Below are 19189 nucleotides of genomic sequence, written 5' to 3'. Positions count from 1 at the left end.
TACCTGCTTTCTCTTCTGATACAGGTCCTATGACTAACTCCCTGGTTTCCTCGACCCAAGGGGTGTTCCTGAGGCAGTTAATCCAAACTTGGGGTATTGCCCTCATGTCTTGGGGCATCTTGGGGCTGTCTGCCTCTTCTCACGGAGCGCCCCTCAGTAGCAAACCCAGGTTCAACAAAGTCCTAGGTGACTGGCCCAGACACCTGTGCCTCCTTTATGCCTTTCCTATTCTTACCCTAGTCTTATACCCTTTCCTCACCCTTGACCTATTCAAAGGGTATCCAGCCTTTAGGGCCTGACTCAGAGCTCCCCCGCCCTTGGGGAAAGGTGGTTTCCCTGGCTCTCTTAGATTCCCAACTCTGCCCTTTACCCACATGGCAATGCTTGGATGGATCCCAGATCTTCAGTGGACCTGTCGTGGGCCCTCCTGGTAACATTCATCTGTCCCACAGACCTGATCCTCAGGGGATTGGACATAGGACCAACATGCCTTTATGGAAAGTAGACAAGATTCTAAGAGGAAAAAACCCTGAGAAACCAAGGGTGTGCTCCTTCTGCAGATCAGGAGATGTGGGCCAGGCTGAGAGCTCTGTGGTGGTGGTGGTCTACAGCCAGGCAGCCCTCTGTCCCTGTTCCTTATTCGGTCAGAGACCATGGTCCCTGCCAGCCATCTCGGGCCTCAGCCCTGCCTCTGATTGCCGGACAGAGCTCTTTGTTCCTCCTCGTGCACAGCAGAGGGCGCACTGAGGCCATGCCTCCTGGGGAACCAGAGGCAACACTGGTCCTTGTGGAGGCAGGCCCTGAGCTAGAGCTGGCCGTGCCCTGCTGGGTTCCCTAGGAGGGAGGGAGCAACTCATGCGCTTTCTTCACCCAGCTGAGCCTTTGCCCTCAGTGGAATCAAAGGCACTGTTCTCAGATCCCTGCTCTGCCACCCAGGGCAGGTTACTCCTCTTGTTTCAGTTTCCCTATCTGAAAAAAGCGGATTATAATGGTGCCTCCCTCAAAGGGGCATCATGAGTAGTAAATGACCTAATGTTTGTAACTGTTCAGCACAGTGCTGGCGCCGCACTGAGTGGCCACAGAAGCTGATATTTATTGCCTTTTAATATCAAGATGGGGTGTCCCTAATGGGTCCCCAGTAAAGGAGCCACCTGGGTTCGATCCCTGGGTCAGGAAGATACCCTGGAGAAGGAAATGGCAACCCATTCCAGTATTCTTGCTTGCAGAATTCTATGGACAGAGGACCCTGGCAGGCTACAGTCCATGGGGTCACAAGGAGTCGGACACAACTTGAGCAACTCAAGATCCAGAGCATGCATAGCCTCATCGTGTGGCTCAGATGCCCCTTCCATTGCTGGCCTGTGGCGAGAGCCCTCACCGCACCCCCTGTAATCCTGGCCTCTCAGGCTGGGATTCTGTCTGGACAGCTTGTCCTGGATTCACCGGACCTTCAGGAAAATGCTTGAGGCTTGGAGTCGAACCCTCAGTCTCGCTTCCCTCTATGATAGAGATGCTGTGGACCTTGGGCAGGGGCTTGTCTCTGGGCTTCAGTTTCCTTAGAGTAGATGAGCTCTAAGATTCTTTCTTGCAAACTTTTCTCTAAGGTGCTTCAAATGTGGTTAGGCTGCATCTGCAGTTCTCAGATTGGCCTCTGTGGCTGGGGCTGGACCACAGTCTGGTGAGTGTGGGACAGATCTCGCCTGGCCTCTTGCTCCCAGGGGAATGTAAGGGCAGTCGGCACCAGCAAAATGTATGATGTGCGGTGGGGCTGTCTCCCTCCCCAGGAAGCTGGTTGACCAAGACTTAGGGAGAAGTACCACATGTCCCCACAAGGTGGCAACACACTCCCGCCTGACATCCTCTCAGCTCGGAGTTGGGGGATTTGAGAGCCTTGGAAACCCTAGACCTTCCTCTCTGCCTGTACTTTTCTGGACTCTCAGGGGCCCCCAGGAAGCTGGGGAGGCAGAAAGAGCTGGGATCACTCGCCCCGGCGGGTCCTCCTGGCCTCTGTAGTGATCCCTGTGCTCTGACCATAGGGATTTCCCAGGCCTTGCTTCTTGGGCTGGACTCAGCCTCTCAGGTCCTGCACCCCTGGGGCAGGGAGGCCTTCCTGCCACCTCAGGGACAGCCATGTGTGTTCTTAGAGTGCACGGCCTGTCCTTGGCTACCACACACATGAGCGCACTCGAACGCACACACAATACATGCCTGCACGTGCCCAGAGCTCAGCTGCTGGCCGGCGGGCCTCAGATTAGCCTAAAGACAAACAAGGTTTCTTTGTCTGTGGCCTGAATGAGCTGGTAGTTTTTCGGTTTTGTGTTTAATACCCCTGAGCTGGAGGCCAGCAGCTGGCCTGTGGGAGTGGGGGATGGGAATACTCCAGGCACACCCCAGGGAGCCCCAGCACCCACCTCTGTCCATGAGCATGACCAGCAGGGGTTGGATTGGTCAGAAGCTCCCTGTCCACCCCCAATTCCTCTCCTTTGTCCCCTGAGTGGGCGAAGCATGTCCCCTAGCACTCAGCCTAGTGCCTGAGTCCACTGTTTGGCCAAGGCTGGATGTGAGCAGCTGTTCCTACCTGGCCTCAGGACCACTCCTAGGGCAAGGTGCCACCAGCTCTCCCCGGGGTCTCACCTCAGAGCTGGGCTTGGGCTTGCTGCCTCCAGCCTCCTCTCGCCCAGCCTCTCCCCGCAGAACACGGCCTCCTGTGCAGACGTATGTGCAGTAATTCCCGCTCCCAGTGCCCAGCCTTGCGCCCTCACCACAGGACCTCACCGGGGTCCTGTGCGGTGGCAGGGATGGGGGTGAAAGCACTGCCAGTCACCGGGGTGGGGCCCCCGCAGCATCACACAGTGATGGGGTAGCGCAGAGGGGCATGGGTCTGAAGACACCAGGCAGCTTGCGGGGAGGTTAGCCGAGGACTCACTGGGAGCCTCTGGGGCCACTGAAGATGGGGTTAGAGGGTAGCTGGACGGAGGAGAGAGTGAGCTGTCGTTGCTTCTCTGCCCCAGCCCCAAGGTCTTCTGCCTGCAGTGCTGGGAGGCAGTGCTAAACGCTAGACATTCCCTCAGACTTGAAGTAAAGCCCACCTTCCCACTCCCACCCCAAATTATCCCACTCCAGCAAGACTCCCCTACCCTCCCCTCTGTCTCCCATTTCCCCCAACCCCACAGCTCTAACTGCCCTTAGTGTGAGCTGAGAGGGTCCTGACCTTTGACTTTCAGGAAGTGGTTGGGAAAAGGGAGGAAGGGAAAAGGAAGCCTCTTTTTTCCTTTGAGGGATCCACCTCTCAGGCCTACCTCCAGCTGATTCCAGGGGCTCAGATGATTCCTCAGCTGACCGGCCTGCAAGCTGTCTAGTGGTCTCTTAGCCCACAGGCCCATGTCCCTCATCCCCAACCCCAGGACAAGGGAAGAGAGGGGCCTGGGTCCCACTTTTGAGACCCGTGCCTCCTCTTGGGGCCGCGGAAATCTGTCTGGTCCATACTCTGGTTCAGGTCTTGGTCCAGCTGCTGTGGAGTCCTTTCCTGTCAGGTCCTGCCCTTCCAAGGCCCAGTTTGACCCCAGGGATCCAAGGCTCAAGGGGCTGTGTGTATCCCGGAGACCTTACGCAGACCTAATTCTTTGAGGCCTTGTTGAGTCTTTGATGATGAGTGAATGGATGAATGAATGAATGAGCAAGTGAATGCTGTAGTGGCCCACTGCCAGGGGTTGAGTGAAGCATTTAAAAGGGCTGGGTGTGATGACTGGTGCCTGGCAGTTAAGCCTCCACCCACCCCAACCTTCCCTATGTGGGGGTTAAACCCCACCTCCTTGGATTCCCCTTGGAATCCCTAAAGGCAAGCCCTCATGTGTGTATTGCGGACATGGGTAGGACTGGCCTGTGTCAGAATCACCAAGAAAGGTAAAAAAAAAAAAATCACTCCTCCATTGTTCCTCCTTTACTACAGATTCCAATTCAGTGGGTCCAAGTATGTCCCTACTCCAATGCTACAGTACTAAAAAATGAGCTGTAAAAATTAATTAACTAATTTAAAAGGTGAGCTGTGAACCTTGTAAACTCAGGTGATACTGGCAGAGATCAAAGGAGCTAACCCCTCAAAGAAGGGGAAGTTCAAGAGACAGAGTCAGGCTTAAGAGTTGGGGTTAGTCTAGGTCAGAATTAAGGATTAATATGTGGCCAAGGTCAGGGTCATTGTGAGTCCAGGTTTGGGGTCAGCCCAGGGCCATGGGTAGGCTGAGCTTATGCTGGGAGTTGGGAATAACAAAAGGGAGACAGAACATTTGGGAAGCAAAGGAGGCCTGCACATAAGTGACGAGCAGCGGGGTGAGCTGGCTCAGTAGGAGAAGAAGGCCAAGCCTGAAGACAGTGACCACGGCGAGGAGTCAGGCGGGGAGCTGCTCCCAGCCTCATGACCACCCCAGCTTCCACCACCCTATCCCCCAGGCAGGCACCCTGTGCGCAGGGCAGGGACAGCTGCATCGTCCTCTGAGACGAAATGGGCTTTCTCTAAGAGTCCGTCCTCGGGGCCTGCTGGGAGTGACAGGAAAGGGATGCGCTAAATGAGGGAGTCGAGGGGAGGCACGTCTTCTCTCTTCTCTGAAGCATCCAGGTCGAGACGACAAAACTCAGACGGCAAGGGTGAATGGCTGAGACAGCATGAACAGGACAGAAGAGGAAGACAGAGAAACACAGGGAGGAAAACAGACAACGGTTTGCAACATAGTGAGACAGATTTAGATGGAAGGAGAGAGTAAGAGAAACCACATACACACACACACTCTCTCTGTCTTTCCCTCACACGCACTCACACACTCACACACACCCGGGCCTGCGCTCATGCAGCCGCCCTGAGCCTCGCTGGAAATAATCCCACTCTGACGTGGGGCCTCAGCTGCACAGGCGGCACCGAGCTGTTACCTTGCACATCTGTCAGCTCCAAATGTAGAAGCTGTCGTAGGGTTGTGTGTGTGAGTGTGAGAGTGTGTGCATGTGTGCGCCTATTCCTCCCAGAGAATGCTGAGGCCCTCAGCCTGGCAGAGGGAGATCCCCAAGGACCCGGAGGCTCTCCAGGAAGTCCACACCCAGGGAAGCAGGCCCACTCCCTCCCGGCCTGCACACGGAGAGGCCTAGTACCGGGCTTGGCTTCTGTGGCCTGGTTTAGCCTCTTAGAGCCATGCGGCCCTGGGCAATTGGAGCCACTGGGTGTCCTTACTTGTCGGTAGGGAGGAAGGGTGGCCAAACCCCCTGGATCCTACAGGGGTGGTAGTGAGTGTTGGCCTCCTGTATGCCCGTCATTCCTGGACCTCAGGGGTTCTTCGCAGCCTTTTGCTAGAGCCGGGATCCCTTCGGTGGCTGACTCCTGACTTCCAGGGATGCACCCAGCTTGCAGCTCCCTCTGGGAGCACCAAAGCCGTGGCCTTCCTCTGGCTGGCTCTTCTCCCAGCTGGATTCCCCGCTGGGCCTAGGGATGTGCTGGGACACTGACTCTGGGCCATAGAGGTCTGAGAATCTCAGATCCTGAGCAGGGAGTGTGGACTAAGGCCCAGGGTGCTTACCTTTTTCTGGTGGGGAGCAGGGGAGGCTGGCCCCCTTCTCTTCACTGACCCTTTCGAAGCTCTTACCCCTGGCCCCTGGGTCAGGAAGTTCTTTTCTGTGCATTTGCACTCCTTCCTGCTTTTATCTACACTTGTCATAAAGGGATTTTACAGTCATGAGGAAGAGTCCTCCAAATCTGTTCAGAAAGGAGGGCAGCCTTCTCAGTCTAAGTGAATAGGAGCCCTGGTGGAAGGCACCCCGCCCCAGGTCAGAGTTCCTCTCACAGTGCCAGGCCCAGAGGTGGAAGCCTCCCCACACCCACATAACTGACCCCATCAAGACAGGCAGAGTCCAGAGGCCCTGCCACCCATCCCACTCGCCAGAAGCCCCACCTCTGCCCTGCCTCCTCAAAGCCAGTCCCAACTCCCAAGTCATCTCTCCCTCCTTCCCAAGATCCACCATCCTTTCTGCCCGAAGGTTGGATGGGCCATTCTAGGCAGGTTGTAGGTGCCTACTTTGCTCAAAGCAGTGAAAAAGGACATGAGGCCTGAGTGCTTGCATCTGTGGCTCCAGCCCTGTGTTCCCAAGAAGGTGAGTGGTCGTCATTCAGGGTGTGTTCTTCCCTGGGGCCGGAGCCTCTGTATGCACATATGTGGATACATATGAATCACACTTAGGCCTGCCCTGGCCCCCAGCCAAGTATGTATGGGTCCCTGTTTGCCACCTTAGTATTAATATTTGGCTCTGCTTATGTCATGTATGGATGTGAGAGTTGGACTGTGAAGAAAGCTGAGCTCCGAAGAATTGATGCTTTTGAACTGTGGTGTTGGAGAAGACTCTTGAGAGTCCTTTGGACTGCAAGGAGATCCAACCAGTCCTTTCTGAAGATCAGCCCTGGGATTTCTTTGGAAGGAATGATGCTGAAGCTGAAACTCCAGTACTTTGGCCACCTCATGTGAAGAGTTGACTCATTGGAAAAGACCCTGATGCTGGGAGGGATTGGGGGCAGGAGGAGAAGGGGACGACAGAGGATGAGATGGCTGGATGGCATCACTGACTCGATGGACGTGAGTCTGAGTGAACTCCGGGAGTTGGTGATGGACAGGGAGGCCTGGCGTGCTGTGATTCATGGGGTCCCAAAGAGTCGGACACAACTGAGCAAATGAACTGACTGACTGACCGATGCGTGAAAAATGTCAGCCACTCAGTCGTGTCCGATTCTTTGTGACCCCATGAACTATAGCCCGCCAGGCTCCTGTGTCCATGGGATTCTCCAGACAAGAAAACTGGTGTGGGTATCCATTCCCTTCTCCAGGGGATCTTCCCAACCCAGGGATTGAACCTGGGTCTCCTGCATTTCAGACAGATTCTTTACCATCTAAGTCACCATAGTATACCTGTGTATAAAACTTTTGATGTAAAACTTTCCAGGTAACAGTATATGCATGCAACTGTGGGCCTGGGTATCTATCTGTGCGTATCTAGAAGACAATTACGTGAATTTGAGTGTAGGTATAAATTACTGTGAGTACACACCCACTTTCATATCTGCGTGACAGTTGGCTTGTACACTTAAAGCATACATGCATAGAGCAGTGTGCAGACATGATTACATGTGATTATGTGTCACCACATGTCCCTGGGTTGCTCTCAGGTTATAACTGAATGTGCAAGTGTATAATGTGACAAGCCTGAACCTGTGCAAAGTTGTGCAAGAGATTTAACCAGCCAGCATATGTGGGAGTGTGTGGGGTGTGTGTGTGTGTGTGTGTGATTTTGACATGGGGCAAGTGTACTTGGAAAAAGGGGTGTGTTCAGGCCTGGGGCCGAGGAACGACAACTGTGTGTCGACAAACTCCAGCCACCCCTTAAACCACGTCCGGTGAGAAGGAAATGTGTAAATGTGTTTGTTAAATACAAAACAGAAAGCCACAAAACACCAGGCCCTGCAGTGGTAAGAACAAATCAAGCAAGTTTCTCTCCCCTCTCCCTCTCCAGCGTCTCGGCCCCTCTCTGGCGCTGTTCCCTCACACCTAAGCCCAATGGTGTTTTGCAGTCTTTCAGCTGTTACCTCAGTCCCTTGTCGCCTCATTCCCGATTCACTCCGTTGCTATAGGTATGTTTGAAACCCCAGCGTGGTAGATTTTAATTAGTCTTCCTACAGATGGCCAATTAACATTCATTACTTTTGCCTTGAGCGATTAATTATGAGTTTGGATAGAAAAGGAGAGAAGAGGAGAGGAAGATGGGCAGGTGAATGAAAGAAGAAAGAGATGGGGGTTTGATTGGGAGTTTGGAATTTTTACACAGAGCAGGCTGGTGGGGGAGAGGGTGGGAAAGAGCCGTTTGAATCCCCTCACTCCCAGCGGCCTCCCTCTGCCCACAGCTGCTCTGGGGCCCTAATCGGCTTGGCTGGCCCAGCCCTCCAGGGAAATAGCGCTCACACCCTCCTTTGGGCATCCTTAAGCCTTTGGTGTTCCCTGACCCCAGCTTCTTTCATTAATACCAGCCCTCTTGTTTTTCGTGCCAGAGCTGGGTGGGAACTGTGTCAGGAATCATCCAAAATGCAGCAGATAACCCAGAAGTGAAACCCTGCTGGCATTCACTCATTCTTCTAAAGGTAGCAGCTCATTGTACAGATGAGGAAACTGAGGCTCAGACAGGAAATGACTTCTCCAGCTCGTGCATCTCTGGGGAGAAAGTCCAGCTCCCCTTGCGCGGCCACCGGGGTGTCTGTAAAGAATTTGAGCAGTGTTTAACCTTACAGTCTGTAACAAACTCATCTGCCATCAGACAGAAGTGTTCTTCAGGGTCTCGAGTGTAACTCACACCCTCCAGTGCGTGCTCATGTGGCTTCCCAGCTCATTAAAAGGCTCCCTGGGTGATGTTGCCTGTTTAGGAGCTGCAGCTATGTCCCTAATTCTAAATTCATTCCAGGAATGGAGGAAAGATTCTAAATGTAAACGGTGGTCTTTCGGGTGGGAGGATCACAGATGATTTTTGTTTTCTTTGTTACAATCACTTGTATTTTTTACTTTCTCCAGCACAAATACATGACTTGACCTGTAGAAAGTATATTAAGTATGACTGTATTTTACTTAAAATTTCTTCAAAGTATATTTGTAAAAAGAAACAGGAATCCATATTTGTTTATGGTCTTTTTTTTTAAGACCATAAATATGTACAACAAAAATTGAACACCGCCTATCATTCAGCTTGCTTGTCACCTGCCCTTATTCATGTTGCAGTCTGTCTTCTACTTAGACCATGTCTCAGTGTCCTCCTCTATCTGCCAGGTTGAGTTGCAAAGAGTACTCACCTACTAATGTCACGGGGACTAAATAAAATAACGCCTGGTAAGTCTTAGTGCCTTGTATCTAGAAAGAGCTCAACAAGTATTAGTTGTAATCAATAACACCAAGATTTTTACAATAATGATATCGGAGTGGTGGAACTTTGAAGAATTTTTATGTACCTCTTTTTGCTTTATAGTGTTCTGAAAATTTTTCTGTCATGAAAATTCCTTTCCTTGGCAATTAGAAGAAAATTTAATAAGAGAGAGAATAAACTGAGACATAAAAAGAAGGAAAGAGGGATAGAAGAATGTACACTGTTCAAACCAAATGTAGCTCTTCTGATTTTTTTTCTCAAATGTCTACTGCTCTGCTCATGCTACCGTGAGTGCAGTTGTGGGGCCTAGCCCCCTGGAAGTCTCACTCACGGGGACAAGCACTCTTACCTCCAGGAGACTCCCTCCTGCTCCTCTCGTGGTGATTAAGTCTGCTGGATCCCTCACATCCCCAGTGGCTTCCCCTGGCCAATCCCACTCCCTGCTTAAGCTTGACCTAAGAGCCCGTTTCGTCGGATCTCCTTTATTCTGGGGTTGTGTGGCTCACACAGAATATGGCTGTTTGGACCAAAGATTCCTCAGATTAGGGTTTGGGTGGAACAAGAAACGGTTGGCATCTCTGATATTGTGCTTTTGCCGTGTTGCTCCTAAAACCTCCTGCCACCCACTCCACACCATTCACACCATGAGTGCCTGGTTGCTCATTCTGTCTCACCCAACATGCTACCAGGTAAGCTCCATGGCAGGGCAGCCATGCTTCGTTTCGCTCACTGCTTTGTCCTCGGCACCAAGTACAATGCTTGGCACGTAGCAGGTGATCAGGAAATATCTGTTGAATACTGGGAAAACACATAACCACACCATTCTATACATTTACAAAGGTTTTATAGATAGGCAAAAGTTGAACACGTTACAGAGTCACTTGTGAGCTTCAAACTTCTCTGGAAGAGACCTGGCAGATCCAGCGGAGTTAGGTTTAGAGTAGTTGGGGAGGCTTCCTGGAGGAAGAGCAAATTGCACCGAAGGCAGTAAGATAGGGATTCCACTGCAGCAAGGGACAGCTTGGCTTAACATGGCCTTCCTCGTGGTTCATGTCTAAGCAATCAGAAATTCCACCCATCACAGTGATGGCACTGAGAACATCAGGCTAGTCAAGGCCTGGAAGCAGCCTCTCAGACTACAGGAAAGGGGGCTGCAAGGTTGAGGCCTGAGCGGGGCAGCAGGGTGGGAAGGGCAGTGTAGACTCGGCGGTAACCGAGGGGACTAAGTCTGTGATCCCTTGAGAAAGAGAGGGGTCTCCAGGAGAGCTGCCAAGCTTACTAAGAATCATGGGCTCGCCACACCTGAGCGGTAGTGTGCCATTAAAGGGTGGTTGGCTACCTGGGGGAGACACAGGGAGTGCCCCCAGGCGTGGGTGGAGGTGCGAAGCATCCTGTACCTATGTGGAGGCAGAATGAAAGAGAACAGCTGAAACCGCAGGCTTCCTGGACACGGGAGGAGGAGGACCAGAAACTCAGGCGTGGACGAGCGAGAAAAGGCTCTTGTGGCTCTCCTCTCTCACTGGAGAACGGTCATGGAATGAGGCAAAAGAAGGGGTGAGGAGGGCCTAAATGCCTGCTGTGGGAATCAAGGGCAGTGGCTGTCTTGTTCTTTTCGTGCTGTGGCCCCGGGGAGTCCTGGGTTCCTGCCACATGCCTCTCCTGAGTTAACAGATGCAAGTGTGAATGGAGGCCTGAAGCCTCCAAAGGTGGGCAAGGCTGCCTGGGAGAAGTGAGGTTAGAAGAGGCCTCGAGGCTTGAGCAGGGCTGGCTCTGGTGAGCGGTGGACGGCACAGCAGCGAGGGGTGTGGTGTGTGAGGACGTGGACCCCCGCCAGCCGGGTGTCCCGAGGCCTGTCAGGAGTGGATGAGGCCAGACGGCAGAAGTCTCTGAAGCACTGGGGCCGAGGCACTGGGCTCCCATGGGATGCTCTCCTAGGGATGACTGTTACACACCAACAGGCCCCTGTCCTCAGCCCCTGGCTGCTGAGACTTCTCAAGGCTCTCTCACAGTTTTCTTCAGGCCTCTCCCCACCAATACTTCAGCCACCTTCCAGGAGATCCAGTAAGAGGCCAAGAGTCCTCTCCTGCAGATCTACCATGCTCATCACATCCGTCACCCAGCAGATATTTCCTACCTGTCCTCTGATCCTAATTAATCCATTTATCAGGGAGTCTGGCAAACATTACTGTAGGGGGACAGGAGGCAATATAAGGACTGCTCTCAAAGACTCGGGGAGACAGACATGGGTAGGCAGCACTTGCACACTACGGGCTGCGCTCCCGACCTTCAGTAGAGCAGGCTTTTGGCCTGAAGCCAGGATGGCCTTTCTGCATGGGCTGGGCTTCCCTGGGCTCACGTGGAGGCCCAGCCCGCAGGGCCTCCACCATCCCCAGCTCCCTGGTTTGCAGTGCTCTCTGCCCCTCTGCCCACTATCAGGCATCATTTCACTGTAAGTCACTTAACTCTAATGCCTGCGAGAGAATCCCATTGTTTGAGCCCAGCCCAAAGGTGATGGGCAAGCTTATGGTGCCCATCACAGTCCAATCAGCTGTGGCCAGGAGGAGGGCCCTGGTTCACCCAGGACAGTTGGGGTGTGTGGAGCTCTGGGCATGGCAGGCAGGAACACTGAAAATTCTTGTACATGTTTCACTTCATTTAATATACTGTTCCACAAGATAGTGTTTCTGAAATTTCTTTCATTTTATTAACCAGCTATTACTGGTTTTTGAAAATACAAGTTTAGCAATATGACTACTATTTATTCAAGATAAAGGTTTATTATACCTTTTCTATGTAGTAGGGGAAATGTTTTATCTGAATTAACATGAAAACTTTTTTTTCTTAAAACAATTTTTTCCCACTTTGAAATCGTTAGGGATTACTTTTTGGCATAATTTCTCTATTCTGTCCCAAATGATTTTGAAATAGTTATCACTTCTTTCAGATGATAAACCATAAAATCTTGCTTCTAACTTTGATGGCAAAGAGAAAAATGTCTATAGCTTCCTTGGAAGCTCTTTAGGAAAAAAAAAAATGCCTGCAATGCTTATCCTTTTGTTTAAAATTTGTAAACAAAGGTGAATTCAAATTTGGAAACCAGAGTCTGCCTCACCGCACCAGCCACCTGTGCATTTCAAGAATAGCTTGATAGAACTTCCCATGTTTGAATAAGCGGCAAAGTCCCTCAGACACAACCAAAAATCCAAGATGTTTTCAACAACCTTGGAGCTTCCTGTATGTTATGCCTTCACTCCACTTACAAATGTTTTGAAAATTTGCCAGCTTTTCAGAGATGCATGAATAGTGTCATACAAAGAATTGACAGTACTGAGATCACTGTGGAGTTCTTTCATATCCCAACAAACCTCAACACCATTAAATCCCCAAGATGTGCATGACAATGTGTGTATAAAGCTCTTGGCTCATCCTCCGTAAACGTTGTAGCAACAACATTAAATCTTTCACTTGTGTCAGCAGCTCCCATGTAGATATAGGCATGCATTTTATTAAAATCAGCTTCCATAATAATTTCACATAAGAGCCTCCCCGTGAGCTCATCCATAGCCATGGCACCCAGGAACATCTGCTTAATTAGGATGGTCTGGGACATTTTCTGCAAAAAAACTTGCACAGAGTTTAGTGTTATTATGCCATCAGTTGTCTTTTTGTATCTCATGCATAGTTTAAGGAAACAATGTCTATATTATATTATTAATAATTCTAAATACTTACTATGTGCTGAACACAATTTTATGTGCTTTGCATTTATATACTCAAAGCAGGTTCTATGATATATTACCATTTCAGAAAAGGAAACTGGCACTGAAAGATCCATATTGTGTGAACAATTTGTAGAAACCAACTTAAATTAGTTGATATTTCTCTTTGATTTCCAATACAAGATACTTCCTTTTGTTCACAAATTAGATTCCCTATCCCCCTGATAGACACAGTTTTCATTTTCAGCTGTAGATACAGTCTGCTTTCCTCAATAGGTTTCAGTTAATCCTATGATAGTTTACAAAAGACAATGTCACCAAAAAGTAGATGTTTTCTACAAAACTATACCAATATAAATGTATTTCATGTTGTTTCTGGTTGTCTGAAATTTCCAGTAATTTTTTTCAAGTACTTTCATTCCTGAATTCTTGTTAGCAGAATAACAAAATGCCCATTCCATAGAATGGGTTAAAAAAACAGCACCTCTTTTAGAATGCTCTGTCTCATCCATCATCAATCTGAATATAAAGGTTTTAAAAGAATATTTTAATTCTTCTTGAAGATTTTGTGCAATAGTTTGAAGGTAGTTTCAGATTGATAAGGCCTATTACTTTCTTTCATAAATTTCAAACCACATACAGAATCTTGGCTTGAAATGTGTTACTGTCTATACCAATCTTCGCATCAACCCTGATTAACTCTTGATGGTGAAATATGTGATTATTCCTCACAATTCTATTTGGCATCATAATTTGATGGTAAACTCTTCGAAATTTTTGTGAAAAATAGAAACTCAAACTTTTGTTTTGACATCATGTTTTAAATTCCTGTGATTTAAGTATTTATTTAGAATTGCTCAGTGATTGTGTTCCATCTCCAAGAAGAGAATGCCAATGACAGATTCTCTAACACTTCTTGTTATGACACTTTCCATGTTTTCTCAGTTATTTTCTAACCAGATTAATGTCCCAAAGCAGGGCTCTTTCAGCCGAGTGGCATTCTACTGTATAGTATAGAAACCATGAATTTCAGATTTTTCCACTGGACTACAGTTTTTATTAAGAAGATGTTTTATTGTTGTTTAACTGTCTTTCACTCTAGATTTTTAAAATTCAATTTTTTCCTCTTTTAGTAACGTGGAAATAATATCCTGTTTTTGTTCTTTGGGGTGTTACCCTAGACATCTTATCAGGCACATGTAACTTCCAAAAATCGTTAATCACTATCTTTACTTTCCTTCAGAAAAATACGCAATTCAAATATGCTTTGATTCAGGTGTCTCCAGCCTCCAGAATTTAATGCCTTGATCTGAGGTGGTGTTGATGTAATAATAACAGAAACAAAGTGCATAATAAATATAATGCACTTGAATCATCCCAAACCCCCCCACCGCGGTCCATGGAAAAACCGTCTTCCACAAACCAGTCTCTGGTGCAAGAAAAGTTGGGGACTACTGCTTTATCTGGTCACCACTCCACCCCAACTAACGTGCTGTTGTTCAATATTTAGTGGTTTTTTGGTCCTACAAATTATACAAGGACATTGAGGTTTTGTAATCAATATGTATATTTTAGATGGATGTGTTGCAGAGTTTTTACTTTGCCAGAAAGATATATTTTAGGATATACACGTATTTCTTGCTATTGCCATCGTTTACTTATTATTTATTTATGTATTCATTTTTAAATTACTTTTATTGTGGTGGAATACACATAACATAAAATTTACCATCTTAACCATTTTAAGTGTACAGTTCAGTGGTATTATGTGTTAGTCACTCAGTCATGTTCAACTCTTTGAAACCCCATGGACTATAGCCCACCAGGCTTCTATGCCATGGGATTCTCCAGGCAAGTATACTGGAATGGATTGCCATTCCCTTCTCCAGTGGTATTGCTGCTGCTGCTGTTAAGTCGCTTCAGTCGTGTCTGACTCTGTGCGACCCCATAGACGGCAGCCCACTGGGCTCCTCTGTCCCTGGGATTCTCCGGGCAAGAATACTGGAGTGGGTTGCCATTTCCCTCTCCAATGCATGAAAGTGAAAAGTGAAAGTGAAGTCACTTAGTCGTGCCTGATTCTTAGCAACCCCATGGACTGCAGCCTACAAGGCTCCTCTGTCCATGGGATTTTCCAAGCAAGAGTACTGGAGTGGGTTGCCATTGCCTTCTCCCTCCAGTGGTATTAAGTATATTCAAACTGTTGTTCAACCATTACCACCATCCATCTCCAAAACTCTTTCCATCTTGCAAAACTAAAGCTCTCTACCCATTGGAAAAAATAACTCTTTATTCCCCCTTCTTCCCAGTCCCTGGCAATCACCATTCTATTTTCTGTCACTATCATTTTGACTGTTCCAAGTACCCCAAAAAAGTGAAATCATGCAATATTTAATTTTTGTGATTGGTTTATTTCATTTACCATAATGTCCTCAAAGTTCATTCATATCATAGCATATTGCAAAATTGCCTTCATTTTTGAGGCTGAATAATATTCCATTGTATATGTACATACCACATTTTGCTTATTCATTCATCTGTTGATAGATATTTGAATTGCTTCCATATTTTAGATATTGTGAATAATGCTGCAATGAATATGGATGTACAAATATCTCTTCACAATTCTGCCTTCAATTCTTTTCGGTATTATACCCATAAGTAGAATTGCTGGATCATACAGTACTTCTATTTTTAAGATTTTGAGGAACTGCTATGTATTCCACAATGGCTACCCCATTCTACATTCTTACCAACAGGCACAAGCCTTTCAATTTCTTCCCATCTTTGCCAACACTGGTTATTTTCTGTTTTATTGATAGAAGCCATCTCGTTTGGATTTGCATTTCCCTAATGATTAGTGAAGTTAAGCATGTTTTCATGTACTTTCAGCCATCCATATATCTTCTTTAAAGGAATGTCTGTTCAAGTCTTTGCCCATTTTTGAATCAGTCAGTATTTGTTATATTAACTTTACTCACCATTTATCTTTTCATCTCAGACTTTTCTTCTGCCTGAAATTCCTTCAGGGAGGATGGGTTGGTAGAAATTTGCATTTTTGATTTGCCCAAATGCGTCTTTATTTCACTCTTATCTTGAAAAGCCCGTTGTGTTAACAACACAATTCCGTATTGTGCATTACTTTCAGTGCTTTGAAGACACATTCCACTCGCTCCTGGTATCCACTGCTGAGAGTCGCTTGTCAGTCTTTGTAATAATCTGTCCTTTTTCTCTGGCTGCTTTCAAGATCTCTTTTCCTAATGTGTTCTGCAATTACACTGTCTATGTCTGGATTTCTTTTATTTATCTTGTAGAAATTTGGTGGACTTCCCCAAGCCAAGGATTGGTGTCATTCATCGATTTTGGGAAATTCTTAGCCATTAGCTCTTCAAATGATGCCTCTGGCCTATGACCTCGATTCTCTACTTTCAGAATCTTGATTAGATATAATCTTTCGTGGACAACCCTCCATATCCCTTAAACTCTCAAAAGTTTTTACATCTTTGCCTCTCTTTGTGCTGTATTTCTTCAGTTCTTCAGATCTGTCAGGTTATCATTTCTCTCTTGTGCTGTGTCTGTTCTACTAACTTTCTGTAATTGAGTTTCTAGTTTCAGTAATTTTACTTTATATCTCTCCCTGGTACTTTTCCAAATTGGCTAGTCCCTTTTGTTTGTATGAGGTATAATTTACATAGTAAAATGGATGAATCATAAATGTACTCATGATGAACCTTTATATTTGTGTGTATCCATATAAACACCACCAAAGTTAAAATATAGAGCATTCCTAGGACCTCAGCATGTTCCACTCTTCCACTTTCCAGTCTACTGGAAAATTCCTCAGGGATAACCATTATTCTGACTTCTATCAACCCAATAGTGCATTTGAGATCTATCCATGTTGTTCTGATGGACAACTGCACTTCATTGTATGAGTCTAATAATTTATCTGTTCACCCTACTGTTGATGGGCATGTAGATTGTTTCCAGGTTTTGATGATTATGAATAAAGTTTTGTAGATATGTACTCATTTCTCTTGGATATATACCCAGGAGTAGAATGGCTGAATGGGTATATTATAATTTTATTTAAAACCACCAAGGGAATTTCCTGGCCATTCAGTGTTTAGGACTCAGTGCTCTCACTGCCAGGGCCCAGGTTCAATCCCTGATCAGCGAACTAAGATCCTGCAAGCCACATGGCATGGCCAAAACAGAAACCAAACAAAACCCTGCCAAGTAGTTTCTGAAGTTGTACCATTTCCACACCCATGTTAGGTATTTTTAGTTTCTTTTTAATACTCTCTTTTATTTTAAAAACATAATGTACATAATTATTTTATATTCTGTACCCGATAGTTCTAATATGCTCTGCCTCTACAGGTCTGATTCATAGTTTATAGTATCTGCTGACTTCCATGGTAGGTTATTTCCCTGTATATTTTGTGATTTTTCATTGTGAGTTTATCTTCCTTGGAACTTTGTCTGGGGAAGTTATTTAAAGTTTGTCTTTCAAACAGACACACACTCACAGACTTAGAGAACAAATTTGTGATTGGGAAGGGAGGGGGGCAGGGGCAGGGGGAGGGATAGATTAGGCCTTTGGGATTGACATGTACACACCGCTATAGTTAAAACAGATAACCAACAAGGACTTACTGTATAGCATAGGAAACTGCTCAATACTCTGTAGTAACCCAAATAAGATTTATATATATGTATGTATGTATATAACTAAATCACTTTGCTGTACACCTGAAACTGACATAACACTGTTTATCAACTATACTCCAATATAAAATTTTAAAAAAGTTTGTTTTAAGTTTGGCTTTCAAGTGTATTCCTCTAAAGAAGCTTGCTTGCTTCTTTCAGTGGATACTAAATTTCAGCTTGGAATCTTTTAGGCTTGCTAAAATTTCTGGCCCCTAATCCAAGTATAGCGGGGCTATGATTAGGAACTCTCAAGAAAACATGTTTTCTTTTTTCCCTTCCACACAGAGCCAAAGCTAAGCCAGAATCATATGTCCACCACCTCCTTCTGTGGCAGGTGAATTATTTTCTCATTCACTCAGCTAAGATGTCACCTTTCAAAAAAAAAAAGTCTTTGATCTGACTTCCTGTCCCCTTCTTTGTCCCCTGTCCTTCGAACTTGTAGCCCTTTAAAGCCCAAACTCTGGATCACCAGTGAGCTAGGATTTGTTCCAACACAAACTCTAACTTCAAAATGTACTTCCTTGTCTCAATTCAAGTTTCCAGAATTTATGGGCAATTATTTTTCTTTACTTTTGTGCCAACTCAGCAATCATTCAAAAAGATGTTTTTAAGCCTGGCAAAAGACTGATAACTGAAGTTGAATGATAAACATGTGGAGATTCATCATATCATTCTCTCTACAAGGTACGTTTGAAATTTCATATGGTAAAAAGTTTTGGTTTTTCAAAAAGAATTCCCCAAGGAGATTCACAGTGAGATATTTAGAGGTGAAATATCATGATGATTGTAATCTACTCTAAAATACTCTAGAGAAAAAAGGATGAAGCAAAATGGAAAAATGTGAGTGGCTATAAAATCTAAGCAACAGGGAATATGGATAGGCATTATACACTTTTGTCTACTTTGGGGTATGTTTGCAAGTTTTTAAAATAAAAAGTAAAAATATTCCTTCTGGACTGACATTCTGAGTGATATTCAGCAGAATCAATAACTTGGGGTAGGCTTTGGCGCTTTTGGTCAAGACCACACTATCAGTGGGAGGCGAAGGGCATGGCCTCCCCTGCCCTTCAATTCCATAGAAGAAGTATTTGAATAAGAGCACATCTATACTCCTAAGAAGGAGTTCTAATTTTCAGGGAGAGAGCAGCCTAGATCCATACGTTGAAAAGAAATATTTCCCTGTAATAATAGTAATCTACAAAGACACCATCCTATTAGATGTTTGTATCGTTATGCAGAGCACTGAGTCATGGGACCTCTAACTGCTCCATTTAAGAATTGAGTCTTTTGTTTGTCCTTGCAAAAGTGAGGCAGCCATTGAAGTGGTCTTCCCAGAAGAAAGAGATATTTGCTCCAAGTTCACACATTTTACAATATAGAGAGACACTGGAAAATTTAGTCCTCCCCACTCAAGACTTTAGGTAATTTACAGGGCAGGGTTCAAGTTCAAAGTATCTGGGTTTCCTTTCCCATCTGTTGGAGGCTCTGCAGAAGAAATCTCCCAGAATGAGGCATAGGTCCTGTTCTCATCACAGACCTCACAGAGCATGGGATCATCTTTTCTTTATGTTCTATGGTGATGAAAATTTACACTTTTACACTGTCTCAGAACAAACATAACTTTAAATTGTGTTTTTTGAATTGGTATATTCAGTCAACAGTCTTGAATAAGCATCTAATATTGCCAGGCAATTATTCTCGGTATTGGGAACACAGCAATGAACAAAACAAATGACAGTTTTCATGACGCTGGCATTCTATACAGTTGACTTCATGCACTTTTGACAATTTTCCTCCTCTCAGAAAAGGGATGGACATATGCTCTAGAGTAG

This window comes from Bos indicus x Bos taurus, chromosome 11 (genome assembly GCF_003369695.1).
Source record: "Bos indicus x Bos taurus breed Angus x Brahman F1 hybrid chromosome 11, Bos_hybrid_MaternalHap_v2.0, whole genome shotgun sequence".
NCBI classification, from domain to species: Eukaryota; Metazoa; Chordata; class Mammalia; order Artiodactyla; family Bovidae; genus Bos; species Bos indicus x Bos taurus.
Note: the sequence above shows the minus strand (reverse complement) of the source record.